Source organism: Hirundo rustica, chromosome 2 (assembly GCF_015227805.2).
Source record: "Hirundo rustica isolate bHirRus1 chromosome 2, bHirRus1.pri.v3, whole genome shotgun sequence".
NCBI classification, from domain to species: domain Eukaryota; kingdom Metazoa; phylum Chordata; class Aves; order Passeriformes; family Hirundinidae; genus Hirundo; species Hirundo rustica.
Window position 1 is genome coordinate 49,468,469 of NC_053451.1, and position 25,094 is coordinate 49,493,562.

Consider the following 25,094-nt stretch of genomic DNA (forward strand, 5'->3'; position numbering starts at 1 on the left):
CTACTAATCTCTACTAATCATTGAGTCTATCCCCATCTATTAAAAAAAAAAGTTACTCTGCCTCCACTCAAAACCAGTATTGGGGTGAAAAAGTTACTTTATTAGCTTATCTCTCCTCATCTTCTTCTGGGATGGTGTTGAAACAGACGCTATTTTCTGATGTGGAATTAAAACAGCAAACGTGAACACCTGCTGCATGACAAGATCTCCATTAACAGAAAATGCTGCTTTGTGACTGTCCAACATAGGAATCTCCTTTCTTGCCAATCTCTAATAGAATTTCCCTCGCTAACCTTGGAGAGAGTGAAGCTGTATGCAGAAGTCCTTGGTGAGGACTGAGCAAGCATGCTCAAGGGAAGTGCAGTCTCTCTGACACTCTCACCTCTTGAATGAGACAAGTTCGGGTCTATATCATTTCTATAAAGAACTGGTTGTAAGCACTGAACCTGAGCCGGCACACAGGAATGCCAGACTTATTTACCACTTCAACCGACCTGTGAAATATCCAGACGGTTCAGTCAACTAACTCACTCGAGGCCTCGGACGCCACCTGTAAATACCTTTCCCAAACGGAAAAATAAGGCCTATTTGGCAGAACCTACAGACAGGGGAACTGTCCGGTTTTCCTCGCCCGGTGGGTACGGCGGTCACACGGCGCACGCCCCAGCGCCCCTCACACGGCTCCAGGACACACCTGGGAGCCGGGGGAAGCAGGCGCTGCTCCCACACCGGGCTGGCAGCGGCGTGTCCGAGGCGAAGGCGCAGCCGCCGGCCCCGCTCCTCGGGGAGGTGTATCAGCCACCCCGTCCCTCCCTTCCCTACGGTGCAAAGCCCACTCCTCTCCCCACACAAACACTTCCCTCAGCGCGGCGCCCACGTCACACGACCTCAGCTACCGCCGGCTCCTGCGCGCTGACACCGCCATCCCCACGCTGCCTCGCTCCCGCCCGGCGGTGGCACAGGTCGGTGGCGGCGGAGCAGTAAGCGGCTTCCCTTGGCGGCCCGTCCGAGCAGCAGCGGGCGCAGCCACACACGGGGGAGGACACGAACCTCAAGGCAGCGGCTCCCGGCCGCGGGAGGGGCAACGCCGCCGAGCCCCCGCTCCCAAAATGGCGCCGCCTCGCGCTGCCCCCTCACCCCGCGCGCGGCGCCGCGAGGGGCGGAGGCGGGCGGAGCCTCTCCCCGCGCGCTCTGCCCGGCGGGAAGTGCCCGCGCCAGAGCCGGGGGTGGGATTTCGGCTCTTCAACCCTCCTTCGGGGGCTGGCCTCTCAGAGTGCCGGGGCGCGAGCTCTGTGTGGTGCCTTTGCGAGGGAGTATCCGCGGTGTTTCGGTCAGGATTGTTCCTAGTGTAAAAGCTGCCGAAGTTTCTTAGACCGTGTGTCGTACTTAACGTGGATTTGCAGCTTTTGCTCCTGTATGTATAAAGTAAAATTCTAGTGTGACGTAGCTGCTTTTTTGTTTGTTTGTTTGTTCCCCCCCCCCCCCAATCTTGTGATACTGTGCAAGGCAAACCACATTTGTCATAAAAAAACTCCTCAGTCTTGTAACAGCATTCCCCCAAATTTCATTAGTGCGCACAAGAGCTCCAGTAAGCAATGCGCACATTCTAAATACCTGCAATGCTTACTCTTTCATGTCACCCGAATGGATTGTGAAGGTTCTAAAGTAGATGATTTATAAAGTCACTGAAATTGGTTTATTTGCTATAAGTGGTAGAAAGAAAACTGGTCAAATCCACTGGCCAGACATTCCTTCCAGTTAACCCTGCGGCCAAAGCATAGTCTCCTCTCCTGTGCCAGGTGGTGGCCTTGTTTTGTTGGAAGGTATGGATAGGTCTTTGGTAGCATTTTAATCTAGATCAGAAGTGAGCTGTTGAAGTGAATCTCTTGGTTTGCCACAATTTTTCATCTGTAATAGTAATTATGTACATCTCTACGCAAAGTGAGTCATGCAACACCCAAGCTAACCATTTAAAGAGAATAAGAGTGCTGCACGTGGGTATTTTGAAGGTAATATCTGGAGATCAGAGCTTTCAAGCATTCATGTTGTGTATGTAGTAATAGTCTCAGATGTATTTAATTTGGGGAGTTCTCCCATTACTGGTACCTAATTAAATAAGCCACATGTTACAACTGGCAGTACCCTAATGTCATTTTTTCAACCTCATTGACTATAATGAAATACACTTTCCCTGATGATCCTGTTACAGCTGCTACAGCTCCTACGTGTGAATCATGTAGCACCAGGGAAGTCTCTCGCTTGAGACAGAGCTGCAAATACTACCCCAATTTCCTTGTCACGCACTTGATCATAAAAAAGTTCCATTGGAAACATTGTTAAGATGATAGGGAAGGAAAAAGCAGTGTCCAAGAGGTTAAACATTGTAACAGTGAAAATATTTACAAAGAAGCATTAAGACACCAAGTTTTTTCTTTGTTTTCAGAGGAGTTCAAATTTTATAATTTCATTTTTACCTATGTTTATAAAGTTACGCAGAATGCTACCATCTACCACTACTATGTGTCATCCAAACCACACGTCCCGTAACATACATCTGTGATTGGGGTGGAAGTGTCTCACAGAGGTAAAAATCTAAGAGTGAGGTAGTGTTATTGCATAGATAACAAGTTATGAAAATTGATCTATTCCTCTGTTCCTAGACATTTATTACATCACTTTCATATTAGTTGATAAACTGTGGGCTTTAACTGATCTAAGAGAAGAGTGAAAGGAAAAATTTCCACCTTATGCAATCAGATTTTGATTCAATTTTCCAAGTGTTTTGTAAGTTTAAGTTGATTTGAACCTTACAGATCACATCAATTTATATGCATACAGGAAGTAATATTCATTTTTAAAAAGTTTTGATGTTATGTAACTTGAGTTTTTGAACTTGCAAATGAAGTATTTTCTCAGAGTAATTTTTGCTCTTGATTTCCTACATTAAAAATGGAAGATGGCAACTGACCACTTTGGAGGATCATCCTGATTCCTTTATAGTTCACTAGTATAGTTGATGTTTTAAACGCAATGCAGAGATCTCTGATACTTGTACCAAACTAAATTGTTGCACTGCTTTCTTCTGCAGGAGCCCAATATCAGGTTCTGTAAGAAAAAAAGCTTTAAGGTACAATTTCAAATTACAGGTAAACCACACTAAAATGGAACTACTGCCAGAGAAACTGCTTCTGCTACTCTTTCCTGCCCATGGTGTTGCCTTATTGCTGTCCTTCCTGCTCTAAACTGGTGGCTTTTGTTCTTGTTTGAGAACTGGGTTTTTTAATAAAAACATCTTACTATTCTTTTGTGTACGGAAAGGTTCCCATTAAATTTGCTTCCAGAAACATTTTAGATAAAACTTTCCAAAATAACTCAGCATAAAGAAGGTTGCTGGCATGAAAAATATTAACACAGAAAATTAAATATTTGTTAGTGAAACAATAAATGCCTGTGCTATGCCTTTTAATAGAAAAGGTCAGGCAAATTTAAGATAGAATGATGAGATGACATCTGTTATTAAAAGGGGAAAAAATAAAATTATCCAATGGGCATTACTTGAGATTGGCTTTTATGTTTAAAGGTTAATATGGAATGATAGCTGAATCATTTAGATCTTGTGATCACATTATCAGACTTGGTATAGCAGAGTGTTCTTTCTTCTACATCTAACATTTTTCTTCTAATAACACTTAAATATAGCATCTATTTGAGTTCACAAGGACTAGTTACAGACTTAGATTCAATCATGCCTCCTTCTAAAGGGCCTTAGGTCATAGTTTGTCTTGTCACTCTACTAGATCTTGTTTGAAAAAGTGAGGCTTCAAGATGATTTAAGAAACAGTGTTGCATAATTCTTGGAATTTGAGTTGAACTATCTCTAGGGAGAAATTCTGGTGAACTTTAAGAGAACTGGTTTACTCAACAAACCAGGAATGTTGCTTGCCAAGTTGTTTTTCTGAAGCTTTTATATGGCAAAGAGGAATTCTGGTATGTAAATGTCACATCAAAGTTTCAGTGATAAAAATACAGTAAGTGCTTTTTACTTCTTAATTTCCACAGATAATATGGAGGTTTTTATTTTCAAACTTCAACTTGAAAATTAACTTAAGAATTAGGGTTTTGATAAAAGTTATATATCTTTACAAATGAAAAAGAAAAATTTCAGGTAGCCTGCTGATTATGTGAGATAGGAGTATTATTTTATATATTCAACAGACTGTAGTAGGTGATGTTTAAGCCATGGATAGATTAGTATTTCTTTTGACTATGATATAACTAGTTTGTCATTTAAATATTGTTATTTTTTTCCCTTCTGGTACTGGATGAATCCTTTTGAAGATAAAAATAGTGGGGCAAAAATAAAACTAACACCTAGTTATTTTATTTTGGAGGTTCTTGAAACCTTTCATTTAGTGATTTTCATCTGAAATCTGCACGATACATAGAATTTTTTTTCTTGATGGTAAGGCACCTGTTCTGTGATTTAGGTCTCAAGTGCTACAGCAAAACAGAACTGAAAGAATGGTGAGATTTAACCTTTAAGACAGAGTGCTCTAGACAATAAAACAACTGCTGGCCCACAACAAAGCTGGACTTTTAGGTTGTGAAAGCCAGCCAAGGAAACAGGATTCTGAACAATTCATGTCTTTCAAAGTAGAGCATGGGGAGTTTCTAGGAAGCTGACACTCAAGGTGAAGGTCCAGTCACTGCTTAGTCTGTGGGACTCTTTAAATAGCATCTGCCATTTACATAAAAATGAAGAAGACTGAGTGCAATGCCTTCAGTAGACTGAAATTCAATGAGACATTAAAGTAAGTAGCTTTAAACAGAGGGCAGACAGTGGAATGGTAAAAGCAAAAAGTGTGAGTAGAAGAAAGAAAGCACCAGATAGAGCAACTAAAAAATACCCATCATTTTACAGAGTGCAATATGTTCAAGTATTTAATGCTTGATATACTAACGTTTAAGCAAGAAGAAAGAAATTGATCAAATACTACAAAACTTTAGTACAATGTGCTTATCTGACATCCCCTCTGTTTGGTTTCATACTTGTTCATTTTAGCCACTCAGCTTTTACCTGAAATTACTTTTATTTGATCTCCTCAAGCTGAACAATTGAGATACTTACTTTATAGATACAACTTAGAAAGTTCTTAATTTATTCCCATTTTGTTATGCTAATGGCATTGCTTAAGAATATTCAAGTTATGTACTATACTCTCCCACCTCCTATCCTACATCTCAATTAAGGACAGAGAGCACTTAAATCAATTATGGGTAACTCAGAGGAGAAATTAATTTAGTTCACTGACAAACTGAGCTAATCACTGGGGGAAGAAAGACTGCTGGTACAGGCTCCCAAAATACTAATTCACTGCTGTATTCACTACTGTCATACCTATCTGCAAGACACCAAGGGAAGAATGATTTTTTTTTTTTTTCCCTTACTGCTGTGATTTTTTAGATGCTGGCTTCCATAGATTATATTAGCTCTAAATTGTAGGAATACATTGTAACCCTGATAAAAAACCCAACAAAAGACATTTCAGAAGATGTAAGGTTTGTGTATAATTGCTCTCTAACCTATTCCTATCAGACGGCAAGGTGGTTTGATTTGTTGAGTTAAGGCATAAAGGATGTCCTGGTTGGTAGCAAAATGCACACCATGGCTTCCTGACTGCAGTGAATAAACAGATTCTGTTTTAGGACATTAAAAACCTAAATTATGTTTTTGCTATTGTGACTCCTGTAACATGAAGCATTTTACTGTTCTCTTCCCATACAGGTCTCCAAATAGGCAATGACCTCTTTAGGAAGAAGTCGGAGATAAGGATACATCTACAGCTGACTGGTGAGGACATGTTTTGTGAGGGGGTAATGCTTCTTGCTTTAATAGTCTGACTTACTTTAGTAGGTCATTTAATCTTAATGGTGTCCCAGTGTAGCTATTAACTATTTAATGAAGAAAGCAGATGAGTAGGTGGAGTGAGAGGCTCTCTGCAATCCTCATCCTGAAGAATAACATCACATCCTCATATCTTCTCTAGCTTTGTTCTTGTTTTTTGTTTGGTTTGGTTGTTTTTGTGAAATACCATTTAGTACTTAATGGCTCTTGTCTTCTTATTAGAAAACAGCCAGAAGACAGGCACAAATAGGTATTTCTGTTAGAATCAGACTTGTTAGCACTAAGACGGAAGTGGTACTTTTAAAATTCAGAGTTTATATTGCATGTATATTGAAGCTGGTAGATTCTGAGCATCACTGTCTTGTTCAGCTGTTTGATTTTTGTTTACAAGGAGACAGTGTTGGAGACAGCACGCACACACAGTAAGAGTCTAAAAATTCCAGTCATCTAAAGTCACTGTTTCCATGTAGCTTCCTTGCAAATTACTTAAGAGACATATGAGATACTAAAATTAGTTGCAAAAATTAACTCATGTTCATAATAGTATCATCTATTTAGTTGAAGAGGAACACCAATAAATTAACAAACTTTTCTTTCTCTGAGACAAATCACTACACTTGCAAGTAGAAAGTCTCCCACCTACATGTCAAAAGCCCCTTCCAATGTGAAGGGCTCAGTATATACATAGCATATATTTACTCTGAATTGTTTTGCTAGTAAAATACTTTTGATGCAACTGTTTTAGAGTCACAATTAAAAGAGAAACAAAGGGAAGTGTTTTATCTATGCTGGAAACAAAAGTATCATTTTTACAAACCTGATATTACCTTGACAGTTGTTCCTACTTACACTGAAAGGCCAATACCGTAAAAGAGTATGATTGCAGGGTCCATGGATAAGGCAGTGTGTTGGGAAAGGGCCAATGTAGTTTCTGTGAAGGGAGATAGTGACCCAATCACGGACTTCCAGCAGGTTTGTGAGTCAGGAAGTGCATGGACAAGGACAAACCAGGGAACACAGTTGTATTTTCAAAGAGCATTTGTGCAGCTTTCTTACTAAAAGCTGTCAAACAAAATTGTCATGGATTTGAAGTAAATGTCCTATGTGAGTTGGAAATACGGTTGAAGGATGGAAGCAGAGAGTACTTTTGGTTACTTTCTCAGGTGAAGAAAAGTCCGCAAATCTCTCTCCCAGAAATGTTTGGGCTTATTTATGTTGTTTTATGCAACAATCTTTGATTTTAATCAATGACCCAGAAGAGGGAATGCACACAGAATGATACTTGCATGATGTTAAACTCTTTCAGGTAATCAGATGCTGTGCTGGTGTAAAGAACTCCAGAAGGCCTCACAAAAGGGGATGGGTAAAAAGATAGGCTTTGAGAAGTAGATCAGTGTAAGGTAAAGCATAGAATTACCTGTAAAACCTGCAAGTCTAAGTTCATGAAATCTTGAAGTTGCTGATGTCAGCTCTCTGAAATCTTTCACTGAAACTGCAACAGGAACAAAACAACAACAACACCCACAAAAAACCAACAAAAATCACCCCAACAAACAAACAAACAAACAAACAACAACAAACAAACACCCCAAGAACAAACCCTAAGCAACAGAGATGTAAGCTGTCATCAGGAATAATACTGAGAGCAAGACAGAAAGCAGTTTGCTGCTCTGAAGGAAATCTCAAGGTAATCCTATCTTCAGTATAGTGCACAGTTCTAGTGTGCAAGAATACAGCAAATTTAAAGAATTAATTGAGAAAGATAACTAAAATGATCCAAGGGGAGAGATTGTCAATCTGCAGGGACTAAAAGGCCCTTGTCACTGCAGTCTTCTGTTTTCACACAATGTTTTTTACAGACAGAAAGCTGTGAGAAGAATAATACTGCTGTGTAAGGGTGTTCTTTGACTATGTTCACTGTTGTCACTCAGACACTGAGATGTGGAAAGTGTCTTCAGCACACAGAGTCTGGAGCATAAGTCTTATGAGGAGCTGGGGTTGTTTTGTCTGGGCAAAAGGAGGCTGTGGGAGTCTTATTACTCTCTACAACTGCCTGAAAGGAGGTTGTAGTAAGGAGGGGATCGCTCTCTTCTACCAAGTAACAAGTAGCAGGACAAGAGGAAATCGCCTCAAGCTGGGCCAGTGGAGGTTTAGGATATTTGGAAAAATTTCTTCACTGAAAGGGTGGTCAAGCACTGGAACAGGCTGTCCAAGGAAGTGATGGTGTCACCATCCCTAGAGGTATTTAGAAGACATGTAAATGTGGCACTTGGGATCATGGTTTATTGGTGGACTTGGTGGTGCTGGGTCAATGGTTGGGCACAGAAATCTTAAAGGTCTTCTTCCACCTTAAATGATTCTATGATTCTGTGTAAAAGATCTGGTCTTGGAAGTTCTGTGGCACTGACACTCCCTATATGTCCTACTGCAAGCAAAATATTTATTTTGCACAAATATTTTCAATCTTTCTGAGGGATACAGTTTCTGCAAGTAACACAACTTGCCTACACTTCCAGGAGGTGGCAAATCCCCTAAAATTTAACAAGGCTGCTTGGAGTCACCAGTTCCATGAGAGATGGAACATTTCTCGTGGGGAAGGCTGAGCCTGCCCTCGGGACACAGCCGGGGCTGGCACGGCTTGCCCTGCGCAGCTCTTTCCCGGCATGGCAAAGGGATCGGGTGGGTGTTGCCCTCTCCCGTAGGCAGAGCGCTGGTTCCTGGCGCTTCCAGAGGCGATGAGCGCGGGTGAGCGAGCGGCGGTGGCGGACGGGCTCCCTCCGCAGGGCCGCGTCCGCTACTGCGAAACCGAGACGGAAAAGGACCAGTGAAGGAAGAGTCACCTCTAAAATGCCGATTGCCAAAATCGTGAAGGAGCTCGGTGCAGGCGGGAAACAAGGGCGGAGCGTGCCGGCGGGACGTCCCGTTATTCAGCGCCCTGTCCCGCTCCGAGGGGCGTCCGCCGCTCCCGGCGGACTGGAAGTGGTGCTGCTGTGACCTGCTCCAACAGAAAAACGGAGCAAAATGTTTGTGTACGGAACACCTTAGCGCGCTGTTATAGTCACAGTCATACGCTGGGTTTTGCAGTTTCAGTAGCTGCGTTAAGAGAGTTCAAAGAGTGTTTCAGTTTTCTGCTGCTTTTTAAGTGTCTCTGCGCACATCTGCAAGTGCTCCACTGGGAAAGGATGTGTTCCCCAACCTAAGGCTTTATACTCGGTGAGCCCAGATAGACAGCAATGGGAGAATTGAGGGGAAGTTATTCAACCTGCATCAAAAAGTTATATCGTGACTCTAAGTCCAGGATCCTTCCCAATACAAAATTGCCAGACAAACCTTCCTTCCTCTCTCTTTTTTTTTTTTTTTTTTTTTTTTTTTTTTTTTTTTTTTTTTTCCCCAGAAGGCGTGAAGGAGTGGACCAGATGTAAGTCAGTGGATAAAGAAAAAAACCTCACCCCAAACAAATAAACAAAAAACCCCACAACAAGTAAGGGCAATTTTGGGGCCTGGAAAGCGATTTGTATGTAATAGTTCTGGTTGGGCTGATGTAGTCCGTATTACACAATCAGGTAGTTTAGCTGTGAATGAAGTTAGAGCATGCTGGTTACAATGTGTTAGCAAGTTCAGAAAGCTTGAGGGAACTTCCTGAAAGAGTCTAAACACTAGTACAATGTCATGGCGAACAGTCTGTCAAAGTGTTTCTCACACTAGACAAAACCCTGGGTATATTTAATAGATCTGTTAACTGTGATTTGTGTTTTTTAAAATCATAATCCTCTAAACACTTGTATGTTGTCCTGATGCATGAGGAGAAAGTTCTTCACCCAGAGGCTGGTTGGGCACTGAACAGGCTCCCCAGGGAAGCTGTCACAGCACCAAGCCTGGCAGAGCTCAAGAAGTGTTCGGACAGTGCTCTCAGGCCACGGTGTGACTCTGGGGGATGGTGCTGTGCAGGGACAGGAGTTGGACTCGATGCTCCTCGTGGGTCCCTTCCATTTTATTCTGTGATTCTACAATAAATGAAGCCTTTTAGCTGTAGCGATGAGAAGAAACCACATTGCTTTTCTGTTTGTGTTTTCCTGTAAGGGCACCCACCCCTCGAACTCTTGCACTCCCTCAAGCAAGAGCAAAGGGCCAGATGAGTGACTTATGCTACTTTTTCTGCTCTTTCTCCGCAGTTGAGCGACTTTGGTCCTTATTTTTTCCCAACAATCCTTTAATAAATCGTCGTTTCGGGGCAGCGCTTTCCTCAGTCTCCCACAGAGCGCGCACCGGCGGGAGCCGGCCCGGGCCCACCCTCAGCCCCTCTGCGGCCGGGCTGTGGGTGCTGCCCGCGCGGGCCGGCAGGGGGCGCTGCTGCCCCGCGCTGGCCGCGCTCGCTCCCCTCGGCGGTTCCATTGGAGCAGCCGGAGACCAGTTGGCGCCATTTTGAAGCCGGCAGGGGGACCGGGGCGAGCTGCGGAAGGGGAGGGGGCTGGCGGCGATTGGCTGCGGCGGCGGCGGCGGCAGCGCCTCCCGAGCCCGGAGCGGCGGCAGCGCGGAGCGGACCCGCCTGCGACCAGCGAGGCGAGGCGGCTGCGGCGGGGTAAGGAGCGCGGCACCTCGGCCGCGGGTACCCCCACCTCGTCCCCGCTCCATTTTTCCCTTCCCGGGGGCGTGGGGGGCGCCCGCCCGGACCGAGCTCCGCGGCTAGCGCTGGAGGAGGACGGGGAGCGGAGGGGGAGCGGGAGCGCAGAGAGCTCCCCTTGGCCCGTGGTGGAGCTCCCCCTTCCCATCCCCCTCGCCCCTCCGCGGGGCTGCTCCCCTCCCCCCTTTCCCTTGGCCGCCGTCAATTACTAAATTTTCTCCCCCTCCTGCCCGGCGCTCCGGGCGGTGGGGTGACCTTGGCTGGGGGGCCCGGGGGTCACCCCCTCTCCCCGGTGGCCCGGCGGGCGGTGTCGCGCCCAGCGCCGGTGGCTCCTCGCGGCGCGAAGTGGCGGGGCGGGGGCGGGGAGGCTGCTCGCCCGTGGCTGTGAGTGAGTGAGTGATCGCGGCTTCCCGGGTGTCCCTTTCCTCCCTGCCCCGGGCGTCCCCTCCCTCCCTGCCTGCCCCGGGCAGCCGGCCCGGTCCCCGCTCCGCGGGGCAGCACGGGGCTCCCGCCGCCCCGCTCGGCTGCCGCCCGGGCTGAGCGCGGGGACATCCCCGTCCCCTCCCCGCCCGGTTCGGTCTTTCCGCGCCGCACTTCCCAGCGCTCCTTAGCGGGAAGAGCTGCCGGGGACCGCGGTTTAGTGGGTCCCTACTTGTGTGCGAGCTCGGTTCTTTCATGCTGGCTTAGCTTTTTTTTTTTCTTCCCCCCTTCCTTTCCTCCTCTTTCTTTTTCCCTCCCACTTTGCATCAGGCTCTGTTAGAAAGCGCTCGAGAAGGGAGGACGGGGAGGAACTGGGGGGGGTGGGGGGGGGGCGGCGGTTGTCGCCGCCTGGTAGATGGAAAACTATGAATTTTACATCTGAATAGCCAGATGGAGAATGGTTAAATTTATAGGTTATGTATTGTTTACGTTTAGAGCCTCCGGTCAGGAATTTAGGTCCGTAACTTCATCCCGGTGCAAATAAATCACTATCTGTTCTTCAAAACAAATCAACAATTAATGACGGTGAACAGTCCTGGAAGATTAAACTGCAGCAGACCAGTTCCTACAGAGCTGGATTTTGTCTTGCCAGCCTTATTCTGACTTTTATGCTGGCTTGCTGCGTGGTTGCTTTCTGAGAGCTGTGGTTATTTAGTTAGGCGTTGTGTTTTCCCGTTTAACATAGCTGCTGAAGCGTTCTCGTGTTTGTCTTTGTTTTGTGCTTGCCGGGTAGGTGCTTCGACTGTAATTGATTTCTCTTCGCTGGGGATGGAGTAGAAGGAGCGTTGAATATTTGAGTGGCTTTACAGTTGAAAACGTTTTGGGCAGGGAGTAAGACGAAGTGCATTCTTTCAGGTTTTATCCTTGCAAACCAGTGGAGTTGTTCAGTTTTAAGGTGGTAGAAATTTTGCCTGGTATGTTTTGTATGTACTATAGATATGCTAGATATTAAACTATGTAAAGTAACTCCTCAAAAAGAAGTGAAAGAGCTGAGTGTATGCCATGCTCACACCACCTGAAAGAAGACTGGCAGTGACAGGCCATCAGGTAAGGTGGTTTAGCAGAAGTGTGTGTATCGTGTTCATCACAGCGTTTGAAAGGATGCACTGCTAGAGGAAGTAGTTTAGTACTTTAGCACTTGCATGACATCTTGTGTCTATGTCTGAAGCAAGGTTGAATTTAATTACTGTGGGTTTGGGGGCTATCATGTGTCTGGGTGTGATGTGGTGTTTTGTTTGGGATTTTTTTATGTAGATCCTATATTGGAGTATTTGCCTATGCATTTCTTACATCCTCTTTACTAGTTAGTATACAGACTGGATAAACTATAGTTCAGTGTTTGATGAAACAACTAAATAACTTAAAATGGAAAATTGTATGTTTAGCACTTGTATGCAACTTCTTTTTTCTCTTGTATATATTGAATTTAGACGTTATCTAACATGCTTACTTATGGACTGAAATTGAGCAAGTTACCCAAGTTGTCATTAAGCTGTAATTAACTATATAAAAGCCAACAGTCATTGCTAGCATTTGGAAAAGCACAGTAATGAAATATGGGCATAACCTCAGGCATTATCTGTTTTTAACTGTAGAACAGGAGGTTGGAAGAGATGCATTTTCTTTTGGGATATGTTGCTCTCTACCAAGCTTTCAGCTTATACCTTTTTCCTCTCTTTATTTCTTCAGTCACACAATTGATAGTCATACAGAAGAGTAAGATGATGTATGTATATGTATGAATATTCTGGTTTAGTAAAGGATTTTCATTTAAAGGTATATGGAGTTAATTCCTTTTTCTTTAAACATGAATTGGGAGAGGTTATAAAGACTACTTGTTGCACAAGGAGAATTTTCATGGGAGCAACAAATAAGAAAATGTGAAGCTGAACAGTAAAAGTGTGCAAAATTAGAGAGGGAAGGAAAATGTGATACTGCAACTCATTATTTTTCCCTATCAGTTTCACTCTAATATCTGTATCCCTTTATATGGCTTGCCCCAAATATTATGCCAAGAAAGAGGAAGGTATGTCTTTCCTGCTGCCTTCAGAGGAGTTCCTTTTTAGAATCAAAAAGTAGTTCTGATATGTGGAACGTTATCTTATCACTTGTCAGTATCATTTTCCTTTTTAAAGTAATGGTGTTTTTACTCTTAGCACAAAACATCAATACTGCAACTTGAAATAATCTTTGGATAGACTGAGAGAACATTGGAAACTTTCAGTCAGTTCTGAAACTAGGTGGTATGGGAAAACTGAGGAAACTTATAAAAGGTGTGTTAGTGTGATAGTCCTTAGTTGTTAAGTGTGTTAATTTTCCAGGTTTGTAGACCCTCTGGACTGTCTGAACAACACTGACAGATCCTGGAAGGAATCAAGGCTTTTAAAGAATTGTAAAACATATCCCCCCCGCAAAAAAAAAAAAGAACCTTTCTTTTCCCTCAGAGATTGGACATCTAAAAGTCAAGGCCGCGCATGTATATTAATGATATACCTATTGCTTTTCCATTGGTTGCCTCTTCAGCTGAATGTAGTCTTATAGAAAAGCTGAGGTGTTTTTTATCTGCTTAGCTCTGTCTAAGAACAGAACTTAATACAGTTCTGTCAAGTAAAATTAAGAAAAAAAATTAGATTAAAAGTCAGGTGTATGAATGAAAATTAACTGTTATTTTAGGAACTTAGTGGTTTGTTTCAAAACCTCTTTGGACCATTAGGGATTCCACAATAAAAAAAGCTGTTTATGCAAATATTTGCTGTAGTAAATCCAACTTGAAAGAATTTATTGAAATACAAGTAGTATTTTAGTTTATTTTCTAAGAATCAAAATGGTAACACCTCCATTCTTTTTAAAGGTTATTACTGTCTGTCTCAGTGTATACCGCTTTTCAGCCTTTTCTAAAGTGTGAAGAAGTCCTTGAAGTAGGTTCTGAGGATTAAGTCCGCTATTACTTTGTCCCTGTCTGTGGAATTTACTCTTTTGCGTCCCACCCCAAGCATTGGAAAAACATTCTGCTTGTTTAATGCTGCCTGATCTTCGGTTCTGTTTTTTCAGCTCACAACAACTTTGGTATTAATATGCTTCAAGAAATAATACAAAAAGTGCCATACCTCATTGGGAACAGATGGGGATGTTTGTACTAATCATCTTGTGTCTGTCACAGTTTATACGAGAGTACCGTAACCAGGGATCAGGACCCCATCTGGGGTTTTCTAATTCAGACCCTGTTCTTTAAAGATCGATTCTAGACAATACTAACTGTGTGTACTTTTTCTCTGACTTAATTAGGAATCCCGGTAAATATTTCTGCTGCTGAAATTGGATTCTTCACTTTCATGCTTTTTAATGGACAAAAAATTACATGAAGTTAGCAGTCAAAAATGTTACTGTTTTAATTGCTTCCATTGTAGTCACCTAAACTACATTTTCATAGACCATAGAATGGCCTGGGTTGGAAGGGACCTTAAAGACTATATAGTTCAAATTGGCTTCTTTATAACAAGGAACCTTCCACTAGACCAGGTTGCTCAGAGCCCCATCCAACCTGTCCTTAAACATTTCCAGGCATGGGAAGTGGGCAACCTTTTCTACTGTCTCACTACCTTCAGAGTAAAGAATTTTCCCCCAATATCTAATCTAAAACCTACTCTGAGTTTGGAGCTGATCTCTCTTGTCCTGTCACTACGTGCTCTTGTGAAAAGTCCATCCATCTTTCTTCTATGTATTAGAAGGTCGCAGTTAGGTCAACCTGAAGTCTTCTCTTCTTCAGGCTGAAAAATCCCAATTCTCACAGCCTTTCCTCATAGGAGAGGTGTTCCATACCTCTTATCAACTTTGTGACCCTCATCTGGACTTGCTGCCTGATGTCTTTCCTGTGCTGGGAGCAGCAGTCTGTGGCTCTTTTAAAGGGTATTTGGTTCAGCTGAAATGGGATAACTTGGGAAGTGACTCTTGAGAAGCTGGTTGTCCACAACTTCTGACAAAGTTGCCTTTGGTTCTCTTAAATATCCCATTATATCCACATTGTAGCTCACTTCAATGTCAAAAACCTTCATCCTGAGTCTTAGAAAGAAAGGGAGTGAACAAAAACTAGTAAAAGCAAAAAAACCCCAACCAACCAAAAACTTAACAGTTACCCACAGTAAGTAGAAACATATTGCTCATGAGCATGTCCTGAAAAAAATTTGCATCAAAACTTCCTGTATGTAATCTTTGGGCCACCTTGAGTTTGACTGTTCACTTCTGTTAGTAACTGCTTTATTACTTAGATGTACATTTCAATGATGACAATCAGATTTTTAGGAAGTCTTTGTCACTGCATATGTTAGTTTTTTGTTCTTAACACAAAAGAATTGAATTATTGTCAGTTATGAGAATTGAGCAGAATACACTTCATGGAAACTTGTAATTACATTTAGGGATTTTTTTTTTAAAATTATTTTTCTGCATCTGCCTATGTAAAATTTCAAAGACTTTTCTTGGGGAAAATGTACAGAGATGCTAGGCAGCTTGCCATTAGGTGTGATATTTTCTCTGATAATTTTGTTGATTTTGTTACTTGGCAGTTCAGGATAAAGCATTATATGTAGTTCCTGAGCACAGAAATGAAGTGTGTGGAAGTAACTGCAGCTTTTTGTGTCATCACTTTTTGAAAACTTTTGTGAGGGGCAATGTCTGTGGACAGTCCAAAGTGCTTAGACTTTTTTCAAAAGTCTAAGTGAGAAAATTCACTTAATTTATGGGACAAAATAAAGTTTACGTTTGCTTTTCTTTCTCTAAGTATGAAGTGGTCAGAATCAGGCTATAACTTTTGCTTTCCTGTGTTTTCAAAATGGAAGAAAGAATAGATAAGCCAGTGATAAACTCTTCAAAATAGTTGTGAGGAAGTTTTGCAAAGAGACAACAAACAGGAGATGCATTTCATCTTCCATTTGCCCAACTTGGATCATGAAGTTTGTAATTCCTTCAGTTACAGAAATTCTTCCAAGAGCTAAGAAAAGAGATTTTGATGCATGTACAGTTGTTGGAAAGAAATATTCTGTACTCTTTTTTTTTTAATGACTGGCTGATCTGTACTTTGAGAATGCAAAACATTTTGGAAGTTTTCCTCAAAATTACAAATGTTACCTGTAGTAAATTCTCCATTAGGTTGTCCATCCTGCATTCTGTATATACATATAAAGGCACATTTAAAAAAACTTTTTATTTCTTAATGGACCATTGCCCCCTGAATCTTCTGTATTACACATTAAAAAAAAGCTTTAAAACAATATTAAAATTGCAAATTATTTTTAAAAGTAGTAAACAGTTTAAATTAATTTCTGTCCTTCTAAGTATATGTTATGGTAGTCTTTACTTATAAGACTAGTGTTGAGGTTTTTTTCAACCCACTGTATTTAGGAATTAGAGCTGCATATCAAAGTCAGTGCACATATTTTCCAAAAGCTGGAAAATGTAAAATGAGTTGACAGGGGACTGTGGGAAGGGAGAAGCATATCTAGTAATTTGAATGATTGAATGTCACTTTGGGATACTGGAATTCATTCCTTCTGTCAGTTTCTTGTGATCCCAGGCAGGTCTGTTTAAACCAAACTTCCCACAAGAGCTTATTAGTAGTGCGTTGATTTCCTGGGAGACAGGCTCTAGACCCGGACTACTGCTGCTTGGTTCAACAGATGCTTTAGTTTTAGATGCAGTGCTGGATAAATTGGCATACTTTTAAAGTTGTGTCCTAAATTTCTTATCCTAAATTCCTGATTGTATAGACAAAATTGGTTGTTAGTTCTTACATTTCAGTCTATATCTTGGGTTAGTAATCTATGAAATGAGGCAAATACTTATTTTTTATGAAAAATCAGTGGAAGTATTGCAAAAACAAGTTAATTTATATTATGGCACGCTAATATAGTACAGCTGTGAAACCTTACAAAACCCCAGTAAGAAATTAAGTCTCTTCAGAGTGTGGCTTAAATAGCGTCTAATAAGGGACACGCATAAAATTATAAGGAGAAAAGTTGAATGGCTTCTTTGCTTTGAATGAAAAGGAAATCCTGTGGTGTGGAAAAAAAGTAGTGAAGGATCAGGTATATCAGCTCCTTTGTGTGTACTCTCTTTAATATTGAATAAGAAACTTTAAATCTGTTTCTTAATTCTTAATGTGTGATTTTACAACTATTTCTGTATTTTCATTTTTCCTTTTTAATCAAGCTTAGTAAACAAATTTACTGTATGGATGCGCTCCAGTCAGTCTTTAGGTTGTAGCCTTTTGCTTTGTATCTAATTGATGCTTTGACTAATTGATGGAATGCTATTAGTAGCAATGAATTTTTCTCTTTTAACAGTTTTATGTGGGGTGAAGTATGAGAGCTTTTCAGTGGATTCTTGTTGGTAGAAGGGCAGTGTAACGTGGTGTTTGCACATTGTATGCTCTGGAGAGGACTGAGGTCTGCTGGGGCTGCGTTCCCCTACTGCCAGCTGCAGCTGATGTTTCTACTCTGGTCTCTCTTTAGTGACTTCTCTGTCTAGTTTGTCCTCATACCTCTTGGGCTCCCATTCCTTCACTGTACAATGTACTTCCTCTCTCACCTTCTTTGACACATCTTAGGTTTTACAGGGTCATAGAATAGATAAGGTTGGAAGAGACCACTGGAGGTCATCTGGTCCAGCCCCCTGGCTCCAGCAGTGTCCCTGAGAGCACATTACTTGGGACTATGTGCTAGTGGCTTTTGAATGTCTGGAGAAGGAGAATTTACAACTTCTCTAGGCAGCTTGTTTTGGTGCTCAGTCATCCATACGGAAAAGGGGTGACTTCTTGTGTTCAGATGGAACTTTGTGCATCAATTTCTGCCCATTGCTTCTTGTCCTATTGCTTGGCACCACGATGGAGAGCCTAGCTCTGTCCTCTTGGTGACCTCCCTTCAGATACTTATGTACATTGTGCATTTTAGGAATCTCAAGGCTGATAGGGAATGTCAGCTGTGGTGTATGGTGATGGGGTTTTGTTTGTTTGGATTTTTTTGTGTGTTTTGTTTCTATTTTTTCCTTCTCTCTGCCCCTCCCCCCCCCCCCCCCCCCCCCCCCCCCGCCCATTTTTCTTCCCTCTCTCATTACTTTTGCTTCTTGGTTGAATATCTTTCCTGTAACCCCTAAACTTTCTAGTCCCTTTGTCTGATAGAGCTTGTTGGTCTCTCCAGTGGAGTTAGTAGAAGTGTGTCCAAACTTCATCTGTTTCTGTGGTAAGCTGAGCTTTTTGTCTTAATTAAGATAGACTGCTCTTGAGCTGAGAATCTGGCTGAGGTGTGAACAAATCCAGCTTTTTGTGCTAAAGAAACAGCAACATCTGGCTGTTAGCAGACAGGTGGATTAGTGATGGATTCAGCTGTCAGCAGGATTTACCAGATGCGTTTGTTAGTTTGCTTTGACTATGTTAACCTTCTAACTTCAGGGGGATAAGGACAGAGCAATGAACAGTTCTTGTACCTTAGGTAATAGGTAGAAACTCTCTGAACCATTGTATCATGATTGTATGCTTAAAATCATAGTGCAAGCAGCTGTATTTATTTATTAATAATTTGTAACTTCCTCCTTTCAGTTGAAAAACGTGTCCTTTTAAAATGAATAAGCATTAGCTTTCTATAGGTGTTGCTTTTGTCCTAGTGGTTTCTATTTATGGAACACAATTCAGTGGGGAGCGTATACAATTTTTCATCATTGTTTTTGATTTGAGTTTTTGTTAATGCTCTCCTGGGCAGGAGGAGAGGTCTTCTTGGGGAGTGGGTTATAGGGTGCTGTAAGGCAGTTGATCCAATCTAGTAAAATGAGGTCCACGTCCTTACTGCACATCAGCACAGATCTGAGCCTGACGGAAGCACAGCCCACATGCTGATGCATGCCAGGAGTTTGTCTGTCATTGTGCAGCAAATGTGGCATAGAACCATAGAAATTCTCAAGCTTGAAGGAGCTCATAAGGGTCCAACTCCCTACTCCACACAGGACTACCTAAAACTAAATCATATAATTATGTTGTCCAGACACTTCTTGAACTCTGACAGGTTTGGTGCCATGACCACTTCCCTGGGGTGACTGATCACCTGTCAGTGAAGAACCTTTTCCTGAGGTCCAATCTGAACTTCCTCCAATGCAGCTTCATTCCATTTTCTTGTGTCCTAATGGGAGTGATGAGCTGCGACTGAAGGATAACTACATATTAAACATGAACTTCAAAACAGAAAACAAACCAGAGTTTGGAAATCTACTATCAAGAAAGTTGACGTAACTGTACATATGCTCCTGTTTATAAAAAAAACAGGATTAAAATGTACTAACATATGTAAATTTCTGAAAGTGAGATACATAGAAGATAAAGACTCCACTCAGGGGTGCCCATTAATAGATCCAGAGGCAGTGTGCACAAACTGGAACACAAGAGTTTCGTTCTGAACATTTTCACTGTGGCAGTGGTCAAGAACCAGCACTGGTTGTCCTGGGCTTTTGCAAGGTCACTACCCTGGGAGATCCTCAAAAGCCATCTGGATGCACTCCTTTGCAAACCAGCTTTAGGTGACGCTTCTTCAGCAGGGGGATTTGACCAGGTGACCTCCAGAGTTCCCTTCCAACCTCAGCCACCCTGTGAAAATTCCACCCCATTCAACCCCGTAGGGCTAAATAATTGTAATGGATGAATAACTGTATTAGAAAAAGTTACAGGAGTCAATATATTATTGGCAGAGAATTTACATGTTGGTTGAGTGTTGAGGTAGGTGTCAAAGGTAAGTTAAGGCTTCAATATTAAGAGAATATTTAGCTTTTTTTATTATTTTTTAAGTGATCTACTGATAGATCCATATATTACAGTAGGTGACTAGATGGCAAAACTGCTGGTCCTTGTGGTCTTATAATACACTTAGTTTACCCAGTTGTAGTATGTCTTCATCTGATTTCTGCTTTGTAACCAGTTATGGGTTCTTTCTCTGTCTTTGGGGACACAGTTATTTTTTTTCAGTCTGCTTTTCTGTCACAGTTTTGCAAAAAGCAAAATAAAATGTTTTAGCTGGGAAGAAAAGCTGAACTGATAGAAGCCATCTGGGCAGACAACTTCTGTTTGTAAAACACTCAACTGAATGTGGATTTGGTACTAAGATTGCTATATGCAGTTATAATATAAATGTCTGTTTATAATTCATGTTGACTAGGAGTAGATGCACTGTTGTGTAGAACAGCATCCAACTTTGCAGTTGAATACCTGTGTATTCTTTTTAGGTCTTACAGTTCAATTCATCCCACTAGCATTCTTTGTTTGATCTTTAGCAATTCTGGAGCAAATAATTTACAGTAGGATGTAAAGCATATAATTTTGTATTTTTTAACATTATATGCAAAGTTGGGAATGAAAGTGCATCTCATTTAGGTATATAAATTCTGACTTGTTACAAAAGCAACTTCGTATTTGTTGACCATTGTAAAATTTCACATGCCATTTTGCTTCTGTGGTAGCGTGCTAGTATTTTTTTTTTTTTACTTGCTTATTTTCAGCATTTTATTTTGGTTTTTTAGTATTCTTAGTGTTGGGCCTTATTTCCCTTGGGGGGACATTTGTTTAATATTAATTCTTACCAGAAACCCCTGAAACAAAAAACCAACCAAATTTCATGGTAATACTCGGTAAGGCACTTAGCCAAATAAATGGTACCCTAAAATGATACCAAGTGTAGTTTCCTCCCAAGGGGCAGCACAGATGTCAAACTTGATTTGTGCCTGATGTCTGTGTGTTGTAGTTATGTTCCGCTTCCTGTTATGTCCCCCTTATTTTCCTCATGGCTTCCATGCCATTCTTGCATAGGTTTTTTTCTCCACTTGTGTGAGTACTACAGCTGTTAATCATTTGAAATTATGTAATGCAAGGTATCTGAGGTTTCTATGACTGCTTTTTGTTACTCTGTTTCAAAAACAGTTAATGTAAAGGAAAATAGTAATTCCTGCCTCTTCCCCATTCTTTTCTAGCAGTTGGAGGAAGGAAACAAATAATTCCTGCCTTACTAAATCTTAAAGTAATTTCCCTGGTAAAAGACGGCTGTGTCAATATTATGACCATAAACCAGTAATATTTTGGAATTTTGATACCTAGGCTGGTTGTCAGTTCTTTTCTTTTAGAGTACCAGCCTAAGAAATACCAGTATTTCTGGTGATTCTGGAAGAAGAATGTTTTGTGGTGTTCATGGTCCGCTTTTCAAATGTACCATGTGAAAGCAAGGGGCTAATCTCTGCAAATTGATCAAGTTGTACCACATTCTATTTGGATAGTCTGTTTCAGATATTGACAAGAAAGTAATTCTTAAATTTTAATTTAAAAACTAGAAGTCTGCCTCTCATGATCAGTTTTTCTTCATTGAGCTATTTATCTTTGACCTTTTGTCTTATGGTGGTTCATTTTCTTTGAACCAGAGTGGGATCTCCTGGTATTTGTGTGATTTATGTGATTTCTGGCTCTTTTCTACTTACCCTCCTGGCAGTTTTTTCTTGTTGCCTCTGTGCACGTGCTGTCCTCATGTAATTGACTTCATGAGTGCTTCTCCCAATTTATATTATCTGGATGATACGTGGTGGTGGCTGCACATAGTATTCCAAGCAAGTTCTTGCCCACACCTTAAAATGGGTGTTAGCTGTTGAAGTTTTGGGTTTGTGCAGGTTGGTTTGTTTGTTTGTTCCACAGAATGGGTCAGGTTGGAAGGGACCACAATGGGTCACCGTGTCAAACCTCTGCTCACAAGCAGGGTTGTCCAGATAGTGCTTGAGTATCTTCAGTGTGGAGAGGAGGTTCTTGCAGTACCTTGTCCTAGACTTAATGCTGAGTAGAAAAATCACCATGAGACTATACTTGGACCTAGGCATTGGGCCCCTCTTTAGACTCCTGTTATTTTCCCCTGACAGCTGATTTTTTTCAGTTAGAGAGTGTGTTCTTGTTTGGATGTTCATAAGCAGTTTTTATATTCACAAACATTTCTGTTTCTCTAAACTTTCCTTTCAGTGTTTTACTGAATGACAAGTCTCATCCATCTCTGCATCCATCCGTCTACGATTCCTATTTGAATGCTTCCATAATAAATGATATTTGATGCAAGGGAAGTGTTAATTGTTTTAACACAGATGAAGCAGACATAAATTGTCCCAGGGTAATATAAGCCTAGAAGTTACATTTATCTCTGTTTTTGAAATTCTGACTTCAGCATGCAGATCTTTTCTTAAACTCTTAAAATATTGTTGATATCAAACTAGTGCAGCTCTAGTGGTAGTATTACTACTTTTTTGCTCTGCCTTATTAATGAGAGTGCTGCTTTTATTTTCTTGCAGTATGCCTTAATTTTAAAAGTTAACTTAAATTTTTAAAATTGAAGGATACCGCACCTTAATTTTTAAATACCTTTAAAGAGCTGTGCTTTCCACAGGGGTTCATGAATTCTTGGATGGTGCCTATGTAGTTGCTTTGATTTGAAAATGTAAAGTTTGTAAGTGTAGACACAGTAACTTCTGATTAAAGATACCTGTTACCAGTTGTCACAGGAAAGTTTTACCTGTCATTTCTTTAAAAATGGATATTCAGCTGACTTTATAGGATACTTCAGTAACTTCTTTACAGTCATTACTATACAGCAGTACTTTTTCCTTTTTGATTCTAGCTACTGAAGTGCATTTTTTTTTTTTTTTGGTTAAGCTTATTTACAGTGGATATCTCAATTTGACTTCAGTTCTATCTTTATTTTTGTATTTCCTCATCTTTGAATGAAGTAGAACTGCCCTCTTCTGAGGGCTCTAGTTACTGATTTAAACTTCACTAAGTGGTTGTTGGAGTTCACTTTGTAGTACAAAAACTTTTTTTGCACCCCAGTCAAGCACAAAAGCTTAAAGCTGAGTTTTGTTCCTTTGGAATGGACATTGCCTGTGACCCCACTGTTGGAATTGTGTACATCACCAAATCACTTCTGTTTGAATGCTCTGAGGACTAGTCATAGTTTGTCTTTTCTTAAGATTTTGTATAGTGTGGTTGCATAATGTGACCACCTAAGGAATGTTTTCCCTAGTACTTGACTAACTGACAAATATATTGCAGATGTCTGTTTTATTAAAATCATATTTAGTCAGCCTACACTCTTCTTTCTCTGTCAGATTCTTTTACCATTGCCTTCCAATTTATATCTCTTTATAATTTCTTTTCCTGCAGCCATGCACAGAAATGAGCCGTTTTAATTCCTAGTCCCTTTTTGCTTGGTCTTGAGTAGAAGTGTGAAAGCAGAGATCCCACAATAATAAGTCAGTTTTATTTTTCCTTAGGTTATTGAATTGTTTAATGGTGAATTCTTTTACATACTTCCTAATTTTTTTTTTTTTTTTAATCGAGTGTGTTTCAGTGAAAATGCTGTTTCATAAGTGGCATTAAAAAAGAGACAGTTTTATTAAAAGAAAAATGGCAACAGTAACATCTGGAAAAATGCTGAAACTTAAAGTTGGGTCACATTTTGTGGAAGCTGCAAGTGTTTGCAACACCACTGGAGAGAGCTGTGTGCTGAGATAAGTTGATACTGAATACTTTCTACTTTCATAAATCTTTGGAGGCTTTCTTTAATGAAGTTTGAAAAAAACCTTATCAGCGGAAGTGGGAACTTGCCTGGGATCGTTTGTTAGCTGATTGCAACTCTTTTTAAGTTGTCTGAGGCCCTTTAATGCGCATGTGCTGATTTTGGTATCATGTCTTAATCTTTTCTTCTTAGTTCTTCTCCTGAATCCTACAAGTCCTTTCTACATTGTGATGACATCTCTTCTTGCATAGTTATCACCTGCACATCTTTTATTTTTCCACAGAGTGCTTACTTAATATATTAATAAAGAAACTTAATGTGCCTTGCTGTATTTTCTGGTGTAAGATTGCAAAAGTATTTCCTAATTTAAGCAGGTATTATTACTTCTGTATGACTATCAAAGGCCTGCCATTAATGGCATTCTGTAGTGAAACCCAGTATGTTTTTATGTTATTTGTTGGACTGAGAGTGTTACTTTTACCTTATAATTTGGGTCTTCATTCCAGAAGACATTTAATTAGTGGCTTCTGTAAATTCTTCCTGTATCAGTCCTTACTATGCTGCATATGGGAAGCTAGCATTTTACTGATATTATACATGATACTAGTACCATTCATTTAATGGTAGTTAAGTAAGCATAAATATATAAATATTATCTATTTCTAAAAGACAATGGAAAGTATCAGTCTAGGCATTATACCTGAATCAGCATGAAAAACGACCTGGATTTACATAAGCAACCTTGGTCCAACACACTAAAGTTTTCTATTTTATTCAAGAGCAGAAAATTAACTGCCAAGTTTCATCCTGGAGTGGCTTTTTATAGCCAAGTTATAACTCCTTAGCAGCAGATACATTATGGAAATAGATTTAGTTTAGTGGCAGTTGAATAATGCAAGTCTCTAACACCTAAGTAATTTCTCACCTTTATCAGTTACTGTCAATCAGCTGTATGCCAGCAGGAATTTACCAGGATGTAAAGAATTTCTGTTGATGACTCAAATTGTTATATTATTTGTGTTTTATTAATAATACTGATGAAATAGAAAGATGCCTGCCTCTTCCGCTTCTGTGAGTTCCTGAGTAATCCCTTAATGATGTCTTGTTGCATTTTTTGTGGGCATTACATCTTGACAATTTTTTTTCATACTTCCTGTGTTGTTGAAACAAAGTTAGTGATCTTCAAGCATTTGTCGTGGTTTATGTTAATTCATACAAGAATGCTACCCACTGAGGGTGCAAAAGTAAAGAAAAGGTATATAAATAATAATAATAATAATAAATTATAAACTGTGTTGAAAAAGGAATAGAGCTTTGGAGTGAAGTCTGTAGTGTGATTTATGAGATGCAAAAGGTTTTGCTTCCTTGCAATATCCTGTGAGACAAGTTAGGAAAATGTTTTTGCATTTTCTGAACTCTTTCTGTACTGTTGATGGAATGGCCTGTGAGAGTGAGAGGCCACTGGTCATCCTGCTTGGTTGTGGAGAAAGTATTGATGAATATTTGCCAATTCCTTTTTTTG

The 25,094-nt window shown here is 40.7% G+C and overlaps 2 protein-coding genes across 14 annotated transcripts in view; one reads left to right on the top strand and one right to left on the bottom strand.

Annotated features, from left to right (window-relative positions):
* Positions 1 to 1,144, bottom strand: part of LOC120749445 (NEDD4-binding protein 2-like 2) — a 41,627-nt gene extending 40,483 nt beyond the window's left edge. For 5 of the 9 annotated variants that reach the window (XR_009207582.1, XR_009207583.1, XM_058419482.1 and 2 more), the window contains exon 1: positions 888 to 1,040. The gene's annotated coding sequence lies outside the window, so the exon portion shown is untranslated. The other 4 variants (XM_040056847.1, XM_040056859.2, XM_040056860.2 and 1 more) reach the window with 4 other exon arrangements.
* Positions 1,145 to 10,397: 9,253 nt separating this feature from the next.
* Positions 10,398 to 25,094, top strand: part of PDS5B (PDS5 cohesin associated factor B) — a 98,979-nt gene continuing 84,282 nt past the window's right edge. For 4 of the 5 annotated variants that reach the window (XM_040054429.2, XM_040054451.2, XM_040054444.2 and 1 more), the window contains exon 1: positions 10,398 to 10,484. The gene's annotated coding sequence lies outside the window, so the exon portion shown is untranslated. Of the gene's footprint in view, positions 10,485 to 11,804; positions 12,054 to 25,094 lie in introns of those variants that run through there. The other variant, XM_040054436.2, reaches the window with a different exon arrangement.